The sequence below is a fragment of the Typopeltis vanoorti genome, chromosome 10, assembly GCF_054136105.1.
Source record: "Typopeltis vanoorti isolate ZY-2024b chromosome 10, IOZ_Tvanoo_1.0, whole genome shotgun sequence".
Lineage (NCBI taxonomy): Eukaryota > Metazoa > Arthropoda > Arachnida > Uropygi > Thelyphonidae > Typopeltis > Typopeltis vanoorti.
In genome coordinates, this window is record NC_143558.1 from 129,905,594 (window position 1) to 129,919,566 (window position 13,973).

At 39.6% G+C, this 13,973-nt stretch overlaps 1 protein-coding gene across 2 annotated transcripts in view; it reads right to left on the reverse strand.

Moving 5' to 3' along the window:
* The window catches only part of LOC150102791 (transmembrane protein 216-like), a 95,046-nt gene that overhangs the window by 77,926 nt on the left and 3,147 nt on the right, over positions 1-13,973 (reverse strand). The window lies entirely within an intron of this gene.

Genomic DNA, 13,973 nt, shown 5'->3' on the forward strand with positions numbered 1-13,973 from the left:
ATGTGGAATTACAGGGCTGGTAAGTATGACAAGCTTAGGAGATTGCTTGGTTCAGTGCCATGGCATGTAAAACTGCAAAGGCTGGATGTTGATAGTGCATGGAAAGTGGTTAAGGAGCGTTTGCAGGAGGCAATGGCTGACTGCATACCTAGAGTCTGGAGAGTAAATCAAGTGGGAGTTAAATGGATGAATAACACCATTAAGTTTGAGCTGCAAAGAAAGAATACAACTGTGAAGGGAATTTAAAGAGAAAGGTGACCTGCAGGCACACGAAAAGTATAAAGCTCAGGCCAGAAGGGTAACTAGTGCGGTAAGAAAAGCAAAAAAGCATATTATGAAAGGAAATTAGCAATGCAAGCAAAAGAGAATCCCAAACAGTTTTTTCGATATGCTGCAAGTAAAAGAAAAAATGTATATGGCAGAATGATTTTAAGGAATGCTGATGGTAGGGAGGTACTGAATCAGTTGAAATAGTGGAATTACTGAGTGAGCACTTTGCAAGAATATATCATCCAGGTGGTGATATTGCACTTATACAGGAATTCAGGTGAATAGTACATTACAAAACTTAATGTGAATACATCTGTGGGATTGAATGGTATATCAGCTCGGGTCTTAAGTGAAGCAGCAAAAGAATTGTCAGTGCCCTTGACCATTTTGTTTAATTTGAGTCTCAGGTCTGGGTTAGTCCCGAGGGGGTGGAAGGAGGGGAAAATAGTTCCATTGCATAAAGGAGGCTCCAAGATTGCTTCTGCAAATTACCGACCGATCTGCATATCAGGAGTCGTTGTCAAGGTTTTGGAGAAAGTAGTCAAAAGGAAAATACAGGAATGGATAGATGATAATGGGATACTGTATGGGGGACAGCATGGTTTTGTGAAGGATAGATCATGCCTCAGTAACTTGCTCACATTTTATAACACAGTGACGGCTGAACTGGATAAGGGTAATGGGTTTACAGTGATACTGCTGGAACTTGCTAAGGTCTTTGACAGGATATCATATGGAATTCTAATCAGTAAACTGTGGCAGATGGGGATGGATAGGATGGTGGTTGATGGAGAGATATCAGAGAGTAGTTTATTCAGGAGTAGAGTCCAAAAGAAGGCCTGTGACTAGTGGTGTGCCACAGGGTTCTGTTCTTGGACTACTGCTGTTTATTGGGTAGAGCAATAGTGAATCCACATGATGTCAAAATTTTGCAGGATGATTTGGATAGATTGGAAGACTGGGCTAAGGAGAATGTATGCCAGTTTAATGTGGCAAGGTGTAAAGTTATGCATTTTGGGGTGAAAAGAATAGCAACAGTATACAACACTGGTGGAACCGTATTTCAGGAGATTGATGAGGCCAGGGATTTGGGAGTGTTGGTGGACAGGGAGTTGAAGTTTAGGGGGCACATTGCAAAAGTGACTAAATCAGATCACTTGGTTACTGAGGAATACTTTGACGAGCAGAGACAAACAAGTTATTGTTCCTCTTTATAGAGCCTTGATAAGACCCTATCTTGATTACTGTGCCCAGATCTGGGCACCAGGGTTTGTTCTTGATGGGGAGGAGGTAGAGAGGATCCAGAGGCAAGTAACCAAGATGATAACTGGTCTATGGAATTAGCCTTATGAGAACAGGCTGAAGATCTGTGGGTTGCAGAAATTGGCTGATAGGCAGAAGAGGGATGATATAATCGAGATATTCAAATTACTGAAGGGTTTTTACAAGATTAATTCAGAGTAAATTGTTCAGAACAGATCTGGTGATGGGAGAACTAGGGGCCATCCATGAAAACTTGGCAAAGAATGTGGTTAGCAAGGGTATTAGAACTAGGTTTTTTGCTTGGGGAGTGGTAAATGAGTGGAATAAGCTGCCACTGTCTGTTGTGGGTGCCATGACTGTGAATGAGTTCAAGGCAAAGTATGATAGTTACTGTGTGGATGCTGAATAGTTGTTCTGGACGTGATGTTTAGGGTCTCCCTCGATGCGTCTAAAGACTCCCTGGAGTTGCCTGCAATAATAATAATAATAATTTCTGAGCTTCTTCAATAACCTCCAGAATATCTTGCCACCTTCTTGATATATTTTCTACATTCTTACCAAAGTCCTCCCATGACTTTTGTTTAGCTAGTTTTACACAGTGTTTAGCTTTCTTACATTTGTTTCTATATTCTCTAAGAGCACAATCTGACTTATTTGCTAGGAACTTTTGATAAGCTTTCTTCTTTTCCTGTTGTTTATTATTTTAACGGTATAATAGAACACAGAAACTAAGTAAATAATTAATTTATTAACTTAATGCTGATATTTCGCTGGTGTTATAACCAGCATCTTCAGAGCACAAAAACACTGTTTGTCACAATACCCGAGACTAAAACAACATGGTGTACTTAAACAAAATTGTAGCAGCAACACAAAGACTAGAGTCCTGATTTTGGCACCCTCTATCTGAAAAAAAAAAAAAAAAAAAAAAGCTATCATATATTAGTAGAGTCCTAGAAAAGTGCTAGTTTTTTCTTAATATGACTGTCTCCCAGATCTTCGGCAAGTTAATACAGCCATATTTGTTGAGATTTGGAGTGTGTTTTAGGGCTTCTGTCGCCTCTAAGAAAAATCTCTCTGATTTATACGGGTTTCTGTGTAGTACTTTTGTGTTTTTCCAGTTGATCCTGTGTGCAGGGGTATCCAGAGCATGGTCTGCTAGGCCCGACTTCCCATAATGATAATTCCGGACGTATCTTTTATGTTCGCTGATGCGGATGTTCACAGTTCTTCCTGTTTGGCCGTAGTAGGCTTGATTGCATGAGCAGGGTACTTGGTAGACTCCTGGATGTGATAAAGGAGGAATGCTGTCCTTGGGTGAGCGGATGAGGGTGGCTAATTTGCTACATGGTCTGAATGTAGTGCGTAGTTTATGTTTATTGAGAATTCTTGAGATCTTTTCGGATGTGCCTTTAATGTAAGGGATGGTGACTGTTTTGTTGTAGTTCTCTGTGGTGGATGGTGCGAGGGGTTTCTTAGGAGTGTTTAGTATTTTGTTTATTTTATGTGGATTGTAGCCGTTGGCCAAGAAGGTGTAGCATAAGTGAGTCAGTTCAGCAGTAAGAGCCTTGTCATTGGAACAGATTGCTCTCGCTCTATGGGTTAGCGTTTTTAATATGCCATATTGTTGAGAAGGATGATGGTGTGATTGTTTGTGTAAGTATCTACCTGTATGTGTGGGTTTTCTAAAAACTGAAAATGATAAGGAACCATCTGGGAGACGTGTGATGAGTGTATCCAGGAAGGGCAGACAGTTGTTGGCTTCCAGTTCCATAGTAAAGTGGATTTTTGGATGTTGGCTATTTAAATGTGCTAAGAATGTTTTCAATGTCTCAGGGCCATGTGGCCAAATAGCAAGCACATCGTCAACATAGCGTAGCCAGTGTTGGTTTGAGAGTGGCTGTATTGATTGCTTGTTTTTCCAGGTGTTCTATGTAAAAGTTGGCTGGGGGGGAAAGGGGGGAGCCCATGGCTGTCCCATCAATTTGTTTGTATATTTTCCCTTTCCATGTGAAATATCCTGCATGTATTGTGAATTTGAATAGTTCAAATATATCAGGGGGGAAGTGTGACTTCAGTAGATTGAGGGTTTCTATTAGTGGTACATTTGTGAATAGTGAAGTGATGTCAAAGCTTACTATTAAGTCTGAGCTTTTTAGGGTAAGGTGTTGTAAGATGCTTTTTAGGTGTGCTGAATTTTTGACAAAGGAGGGAGAACTGTTTGTGAGAGTGGCTAGTAGCTTCGCTAAATGTCTAGCCAGTTTGTATGTGGGACTATTTATACTGTCCACAATTGTGCATAGGGGTGTGCCTTGCTTGTGAATTTTTGGTGCTCCATAGATCCTCGGTGTTTTAACATGGAAGGGTTTGAGTTTGTTAACTGTGTCTTTGGGCCAGGAAGTGACTTTTTTTCAATAATTTTTGTGCCTTATTCTTCTGTGTGTTGGTGGGATTGCGATCTATAATTTTGTATGTTGACTGATCTTGTAATAGTGTGTGCATTTTGTTTTCATATTCAGTTGTGTCCATCACCACTGTTGCATTTCCTTTGTCTGCTTTTGTTATGGTAATCTGGCTGTTGTTGTGTAGCTCTTTTATAGCAGTGAATTCCTTATGTGGGATATTATTTTTGGGAGGCTTGGACTTGATTAGGATGTTGGCCACATCTAAACGTATGTTGTTAGCTATTGTTGGAGGCAGGTCGTATATTCCTCGTTCGATGGACGCCATTATTTCGGCTTTTGGAACTTGCTTGGGAGTTATGGCAAAGTTGTGGCCTCGACTTAAAGCACTCGTGGCTTCTTTGTTTAAGGTGAGTGACGATAGATTCACGACGACGAGGTCTTGTTGTAATTGCGGTCGTTGTATGGTGTTCCGTTGTTGGAGATTTTCAAACTTATTTTGGTGCCGGTTTTTGACTCTGTCGAATTCTTTTTTTGCCGTTGCGTCGGTGATGTTATCTAGGATCTGCCAAAGTTCCGTATTTAGAATATTATGCAGTGATTCTCGTAATGCGTTGATGGTTGAATTTGATTTTGCTAATTCCAGATGAGTGGTGTTAATCTGTTCACGTAAAAGCTCTACACTCGCTCGTTTATAGATCCGTTGGGCTTTGGCCGAGTGGAACTTGTTTTTGATTTTAAAACAGTTCGGTATTAATTTGGTGTCTCGGCACCTCTTTAAGAAGGCTAACCTGTTTAGTTGCCGTGCCAATTTCAACTTCCACTTACCATATTGTCGTGTCTTGCATACGATATCGTCTCCGTGAAGAATCCTTAAACGTGTGGACAGACTTATGTGTTCGTTGAACATGTTGTTTATTATTTTAACGGTATAATAGAACACAGAAACTAAGTAAATAATTAATTTATTAACTTAATGCTGATATTTCGCTGGTGTTATAACCAGCATCTTCAGAGCACAAAAACACTGTTTGTCACAATACCCGAGACTAAAACAACATGGTGTACTTAAACAAAATTGTAGCAGCAACACAAAGACTAGAGTCCTGATTTTGGCACCCTCTATCTGAAAAAAAAAAAAAAAAAAAAAAGCTATCATATATTACTAGAGTCCTAGAAAAGTGCTCGTTTTTTTTTAATATGACTGTCTCCTAGATCTTCGGCAAGTTAATACAGCCATATTTGTTGAGATTTGGAGTGTGTTTTAGGGCTTCTGTCGCCTCTAAGAACAATCTCTCTGATTTATACGGGTTTCTGTGTAGTACTTTTGTTGTTTTTCCAGTTGATCCTGTATGCAGGGGTATCCAGAGCATGGTCTGCTAGGCCCGACTTCCTATAATGATGAGCTTTTTTTTTTTTTTTTTTTTTTTTTTCAGATAGAGGGCGCCAAAATCAGGACTCTAGTCTTTGTGTTGCTGCTATAATTTTGTTTAAGTACACCATGTTGTTTTAGTCTCGTGTATTGTGACAAACAGTGTTTTTGTGCTCTGAAGATGCTGGTTATAACACCAGCGAAATATCAGCATTAAGTTAATAAATTAATTATTTACTTAGTTTCTGTGTTCTATTATACTGTTAAAATAATAAACAACATGTTCGATGAACACATAAGTCTGTCCACACGTTTCTTCTTTTGCCTTCACTGCCTCTTTAACTTCCTGTGGCCACCACGGAGTTCTGCTTTTTCTATCCTTGTAGACCACTTTACCACAAGCCTCTCTGACTGAATCAATCAGTGTTTTATTCAGGGCTTGTCACTGAATCTCCAAGGTTTGGTTCCTGTTCTCAAACTCTTTCATTTTCCTTGAATAATATTTGTGTATTTTAATCTACAGTTGACATCTGAGAGCTGCTCAACTTTTATTTGGTTTAAAACTTTCTTACATGTTCTTCTTTTCAATATGAAATTCAATTTTATCCAGCTCAAGGCTAAACGGTGATCACTTCCTATTTCACATTTTCTATACACTCTAGTGTCCTGCACCAGTGAGAAAACATCATATGAACAATAATATAGTCAATGAGACTTTTCTTATTCCTTGCCTCTTCTCTACATATGAATTTGTACACATTTTATGTTGGAACATTGTGTTAGTACTAACCAGTCCATGTCCTAAGCAGAAATCCAAGAGGTATTTGCTATTATTATTAGTTTTTCTCTTTTCTCCAAATTTTCCCAAACTATTTTTGTATGTCCATCAACCATTTCCTACTTTGCTATTCAGATCTCCAACAAGGACCATCTTTTCCTATTTGATTGTATCAATTACTTTTTCTAAAGCCTCAAAAAATTCCTCTTCTTCTACCTTAGTAGAATCATCTGTGGGGACCATAGGCCCAAATAAGTCTCATGGTCCAGTTCCCCATTCTAATATTTGCCCACATGACTCTACTTGTTTCACTGATATTGCCTGTCATTCAAGAAGATTAGGCCTCATATTTAGTGTTGAATACTATAGCTACTTCTCCTTTTCCAAGATTGTTATTGAATAAAATGTTACTGAATATAATGCATTTTTGAAAATTATGTAAAAACTTTAGTTTAATATAACTAAAATGTACATTTGACGTTTAGACCTTTACGTCAAGGTCATCTTCTGGAGCATACAACTATACACAGAAAACAAGCTACACTACAATCAAACTGGTTTGTTAAAGATACTGACCAACTGCTGCAACAATTGTTGGCCTAACCTCTAGTGGGGGGAAGAAAAAAAAAAAAAAAATTATACATCAATGCTAGATTCCTATTATCAGTGTTATCTGTTGGTTGTAGAAATACATTGTGTGACTAGTGTGTTACATCTTCCTTCAGGCAGTTTATCCTCCATGGCCTACCGAAAACCGACACACACTGGCCGATACATGCTAATTCATACCACTACTCATCACAAAAATATGGAGTCATTAACACCCTTAAAAACAGAGCTAACAACAATTTTCTCTAACCAGCAAGCCCTGAAACAAGAACTAAAAATCATCAGTGACACATTCTTCAATAATGGCTATAACAAAAATACTATTAAAATACTCCATAAAACAACAACAAAAACGAATCTAGACTACAGTAAAACCATAGCCATCCCATATATTAAAGGGTTATGAGAAAAAATCAACAGAATCCTACAACATTATAACCTTAATGCCACCTTTAAACCACCCACTAAACTTAAAACCATATTCAACTCCTCTAAGATCCTCTCCTCCCATTAGCACATCCTGGAGTCTATTGCATCCGCTGCACCTGTAACGTACCGTACATTGGTGAAACAATGCACGATCTTCTTCTTATTGTGCTATCTTCTATCGAAGGTCAGCGACCATCTTGGCGAACAAACTGCGGTCTCACCCCCCCCCCCCCCCACCCCCCCCCCCCCCCACCCCCCCCCCCCCCCACCCCCCCCCCCCCCCACCCCCCCCCCCCCCCACCCCCCCCCCCCCCCACCCCCCCCCCCCCCCACCCCCCCCCCCCCCCACCCCCCCCCCCCCCCACCCCCCCCCCCCCCCACCCCCCCCCCCCCCCACCCCCCCCCCCCCCCACCCCCCCCCCCCCCCACCCCCCCCCCCCCCCACCCCCCCCCCCCCCCACCCCCCCCCCCCCCCACCCCCCCCCCCCCCCACCCCCCCCCCCCCCCACCCCCCCCCCCCCCCACCCCCCCCCCCCCCCACCCCCCCCCCCCCCCACCCCCCCCCCCCCCCACCCCCCCCCCCCCCCACCCCCCCCCCCCCCCACCCCCCCCCCCCCCCACCCCCCCCCCCCCCCACCCCCCCCCCCCCCCACCCCCCCCCCCCCCCACCCCCCCCCCCCCCCACCCCCCCCCCCCCCCACCCCCCCCCCCCCCCACAGGTAAAGAGGAAAAAAAAAGGTGCAGTATGAAAGGAGATTGAATGATCAAGATCAAGGGAATTATGGCAGGTTGACAATGATGGAGAGCTGTGGCAGCAGAGTGACAGTCGCAAAGGATATAGTGGAATTATTGAATGAGAACTTTATCAGCTTATATCATACTGGGGTAAATGATGTTATGCAATATGTAGAAGAGAAGCAAGCATTAGGAGAATTGGAAGTGAAAAAATCAGAGGTGTATCAGGTGTTGATTGAGTTAGAGCTGTGGAAATTGATAACATATCATCGCGTATTATGAAGGGATGTGCACAACATTTGGTTATGTCCCTGACCTGGTTATTTAATGAAATCTTGCAGTTGGTAAGGTTCCTGAGGAGTGGAAAGAAGAAAAAATAGTACCACTCCACAAGCATGGTTTTGGAGTAGAAGTTTCCAATTACAGACTGGTCTGTATAACTGAATTTGTGGTTAAGGTATTGGAGAGATTAGTTAGGAATAGAGTGATTCCTAACTAACATAGTATTCTTTAAGATGGTCACAACAGATCTGTAAAGTGCAGGTCTTGTTTTTAACAATTTACTTTCATTTTATAAGATAACAAGTGTGTTAGATAAGAGAGAATCATATATAGTTATATTCTTGGACTATGCAAATGTGTTTGATAGATTACCACATGATAATCCTTTCTTTTATGCTTACACGGTGATCAGAATACATTTCAAAAAATTATGGAGACAACTACCACGTTAAGAGTAAAACTTTAGTTTAATATAAACCAAAATCAACACTCGACGTTTTGACCTTCGAGCAATCCATTTGATTGTAGTGCTCCTTGTTTCTCTGTATATATTGTGTATGCTCCAGAGGATGACCTTGATATGAAGGTTGAGTGTTGATTTTGGTTTTTATTAAACTAAAGTTTTACTCTTAACACGGCAGTTATCCCCATAATTTTTCAAAATGTATTACCACATGATAAGGTGGTGTAAAAGCTGCAGAAGATGGGAATAGAGTATATACTGGTTAGATCGGTTGGTGACTGGCTCTCTGAACATCACCAGCAAATTGTGTATGATATATATATATATATATATATATATATATATAATTTGTTCTTGGGCCCCAGACGTTTAACTCATTTGTAAACAATATATCACATGGACTGATGGGGGATCTTCAGTTGTTTGCTAATGATGCAAAGTTGGGGAGAATTATAAGTAGCAGTGCTTATGTTAATTTCTTTCAAGGAGATTTGAAGACTTTTGACTTGGACAAAGGAGTGGAGTTATAGTTTTCATATTAATTAAGTGAAGGTGTTGCATTTTGGAGTGCAGAAATATAAGGCTGTGTACCACAGGAAATGGATGAGATTTGAGAGTAATGGTTGACAGTAGACTGAAGCTTAGAGGGCATATTGCAAGTGTTGCAAAGGCTGCACATTATAGTGCCACTATATTAAGACATATACTAACATTTGTCTTACTGCATGTTGCTGCAGATCTGGCAGCTCAGTAGTAGGGGGAAGAAATGCATCACCAATTTAGCCTTATGGGTACCAAGCGAATGATCATTATGGGTGACTTTAATTTTCCAAACATTGATTGGGTAGAAGAAAAATCTCATGATCAGAAAGAACAGGAATTAATTGAATTGTTGCAAGATAACTTTTTCAAGCAGTATGTGAAAGAAGGAACTCAAGGTCAAAGAGCGTTGAATTTACTCATAGCATCAAAAGGGAATTCTCTGTCAAGAATATGGCTATTTTACCACCAATTGGTAACAGTGATCGTGCTGTTCTTTCTTGGGAAGTATCTACTTATATTGAAGCTCCGATTAAATTAAGCTACATGCTGAATTACAAAGCTGGAAATTATGATCAACTTAGAAGAATACTATCTTTGGTCCCATGGTATTTCCAGTTACTGAATGGAAAAAAAAAATGTCAGCAATGCATGGGAATCTTTGAAAAAGTGCATAAATGAGGTGGTATCTGAATATATCCCTAGTGCTCGAAGAATAAATAGGTTGGAGTGAAATGGATGTGCAGCCTTATTAAGCTAGAGATCCACAAGAAGAAGATGATGTGGAAAGAATATAGTGAGAATAAGAGTGAGAGCAATTATTAAATATATAAAGCTCAGGCCAGAAAAGTAATGAGCATTGCGAGAAAAGCTAAAACAGAGTATGAAAAGAAATTGGCCATGCAAGCTAAAGACAATCCAAAAGAATTTTATCATTATGTCGCATGCAAATGAAACAATGAATGTGGAAGAATACTTTATTGAATGCAGATGGTACATGAGTATTGGAAGCTAAGGAGATTGTTCAGTTAATGAGTGCTCACTTTGCTAAGATATATCAACCAGGTGTTTGTAGCATGACGCTACTGCTAGGTTGGATGAAGAGTTAGAGATTCATGAAAATGAGGTTGAAGAGCTCTTGCATTATCCTGGATAAGAATTTGTCAATAACAAACAGACAGATGGAATATCTGCCTGTTTGTTAAAGGAATGTTCAGCTGAATTGGCTAGACCTTGCACACATTTGTATAACTTGAACGGTACCACAGGAATGGAAGGAATGTATGATAGTTCCATTGCACAAGGGTGGTGCAAAAACTGATGTGTCTAACTACCGACCTATTAGTATCTCTGTATGGTAGTGAAGATTTTAGAGAGGTTGGTAAGAACTCGCAACAGAAATGGGTAGACAAGCATTCTATACTCTGCAGGGAACAGCATGGGCTTACTAAAGGAAAGTAATGTTTTAGCAATTTGCTCATATTTTATAACAATGTTATGGCCGAGTTGGATAAAGGGAATGGATACACTATGATAATGTTGGATTTTTCTAAGTTATCTGATAGAATACTACCCGAAAGTTTGTTGCATAAACTGGAGAATATGGGAATGGAATATAAACTCTTGACTTGGATCAGGGGATGGTTGACAGACATATATCAAAAAGTGGTATACAATGGTTGTGAATCTGCCAGATTTAAGGTAACCAGTGGTGTACCTCAGGATTCAGTCCTTGGGCCATTATTGGTCAATCTATACATTAATGACATCTAGCAGGATCTATCATCAGATTTGCAATTGTTTGCTGATGGTGCAAAGATAAGCAATTACAAAATGATTTGAATAGACTGAAATGGGCAAACAAAAATGGCTGTCAGTTTAATGTTAGTAAGTGTAAAGTTATGCACTTTGTCGTGATTAGAGTTCCAGCAGTATATTATATTAGCAGGGTTATGCTACAAGAAACTGAAGAGGCAAGGGATCTTGGTAGATAAGAATTTAAAGTTCAAAGGTCACATAGCAAAAGTTGCAAATACAACTCAGAGGATAATTGCTATGTTGAAGCGAACCTTGACATGTAAGGATAAGGAAGTAATTTTGTGTCTTTATAAGGCTTTGATAAGACCACACCTGGATTATTGTGCGCAGATTTGGTCTCCCGGGTTCCAAGGGAATAAAGAAGCTGTGGAAAGGGTGCAAAGAAGAGTTACAAAGATTATATCCGGATTATGGGATTTATGTTATGAGGACAGATTGCGAGTATGTGGATTACAGACTGGTTAACAGGAGAAAGAGGGGGTGATATGATAGAGGTCTATAAACTTTTGAATGGGTGTTATAGCATTTCAACTGATGAAAATTTTCATTATATGGAAAGTGGGGAGAGAACATGGGGGGGCATCTATGGAAGTTAAATTTATTTGTAGTCAAGGAAGGGGTAAGAACTAGGTTTTTCTCCCAGAGAGTAGTGAGTGAGTGGAATAATTTGCCCTTACAGGTAGTGAGTGCATCTAGTGTGAATGAATTCAAGCGTAGGTATGGTAGCTGGGTTGCATAATTTACAGCCTCCCTCGATGAGTCCTTGACTCCCTGGAGGTCTCAGATAATAATAATAATAATAATAATAATAATATATGGATAAGGAGGTGGTTGTGTCACTGTATAGAGCACTGGTCAGACCACAACAATTATTGTGCTCAGATTTGGTCACTTGGTTTTCAATGTCATGTGGAAGCACTGGAGAGGGTCTAGAAATGGATGACTAAGATAATATCAGGACTCTGGAATGCTGGGTATGAAGAGAGGTTGCAGAAATGTGGATTGCAGAGTTTGGTGTATAGGAGGAAAAGAGGTGATGTGATAGATATGTTTAAGTTAGTGACGGAATTTTATCAGATTAACCCAAGGGGGATTATAAAAAAGAGTAGGAAACAAGAGGAGAGGAACCAAAGGCCATCCCTGACAGTTATGTAAAAGTGTGGTGAAGTGGAATGTGAGAGTCGATTTTTTATATGGAGAAATGTAAATGAATAGAATGCATTACCGGAAAATGCTGTTAATGCAGGGAGTGCTAAGAATTTTAATAATCAGCACGACAAATATGTTATCGCATGAACAAAACTCCCATAACGAGTCTACCAACTCAAGGGAGGGTGTAATTTATTTATTAATGTGACACCTCCAAGGGCTAATCAAGGGAAGACACTACTCTCTGACTCTCCATCTCCACTATTTAATCCACCAACTACACAAAACCAGAATGGCTGTATTCAGAAATTCTTAACACAAGGACTACATCCGTTTTCACAAGTACAGCCATTCTGGTCTTGCAGACCATGCTCTGGATACACACCACAGAATACGGTGGAAGAAAGCTACAGTAATACACCATAGCAAATACAAATTCGAAAAACTATTTATGGAATCGGCCTCAGCCCTAAGAAACTCTCCAAACCTCAACAAATTTGGTTGTATGCGACTGCCCCAAATTTGGGAGGCTTACATCAGCAGACCTTCAGCCCAACGGCCAAGAACACCTACTTAGCCCACTAGAGGGCACCATCAGGACTTTTAGGAGAACAATAGCTTCATTCTCAGTTACTGTGTTGTCGTGCCTACGTGCATGTGCCTTTTTTTGTAAGTTCCTTTAGAAGATGGCAATGTGACGTTGCTGAAATATCCGAAATATTTATTAAAGTATAATTTAATTTGTATTCTTAACTACGTTGTTCAATTCCTTAAGTGTTTTAATAATGCATAACCAACATATAAGCCTGTCTATGAGAATGTAATAGAAATAATAACTATAAATCAATAATAGAACCCATTATATAAATATAAAAAAAATTAAGTAGTTTTTGGCACCTGGCTCCACCTGTTTCTATTGCCACCTGCTGCCAACATAATTCCTTTTATCTTGTCTGACAGATCTTATAGCTAATTTCTCTATAACTGTTCAAATGGAGTTCTTTAATTCACTAGGATTTGGCATTTTCAAGCATTATTTTAATTTTGTGGGTTACTTCTTTAAGATTCTCAGCCTTCTTTGATAATCAGTCTTTGTTTTTTATTATTCCTTTCTTAGCACTCAAATATATCCTAGCCTAAATTTTTTCCATTTTATTTCAATGATATCTTCTGGGCTTTCTACCTTTTCACTTTCTAACTTCTCATTTTCCAGAATATGAAACTGATTTTTTATGAAAACAGAATTTTTGTTTTATTTCATTAGATTTTATTTTTGACATATTATATCTTATCCTTTCATTTTGATTTTTAATTTTTTTTTTCTCCGATGCAGTTTTAATTTAACAAGTTTTGCCATCACTGAATACTGATCAGATACTAAATCAGCTCCTTGCCTTACTTTAACACCTAAAAGTTAAAGTTAATTTCAATAATTTCAATTTCGCGGTCGCACCAAATGAAGTGCCGATGCTTGATGTAATGTTTAATAGCAAATAACAAATAACATCAGACTTGATGTCGCCAACATCCTCGCCTCCAAAAAGAAATTTGTCGTCCGGCCAATGCACTGCTCTCATGAAATTACAGAAAGAAAAAAGTATCGTCATCACCAGAGCAGATAAGGGTAATGCCACAGTCGTTCTTAATGCAACGGAATGCAATCGAAAAATGGAGATTATCCTCCATTTTTGGAGGATAATCTCCAAAAATGCTCTACCTACATCCCACTAGAACACGACCCCACAAAAACACAAGTTAAAAAACTTACTTAAAAAGTATCTTCCTGGCCTCCGGACATTAGAAAAAACTCAAACCTTTCTGTTCCCGTCCCTCCTGAATATACGGTTTACCAAAAATTCACAA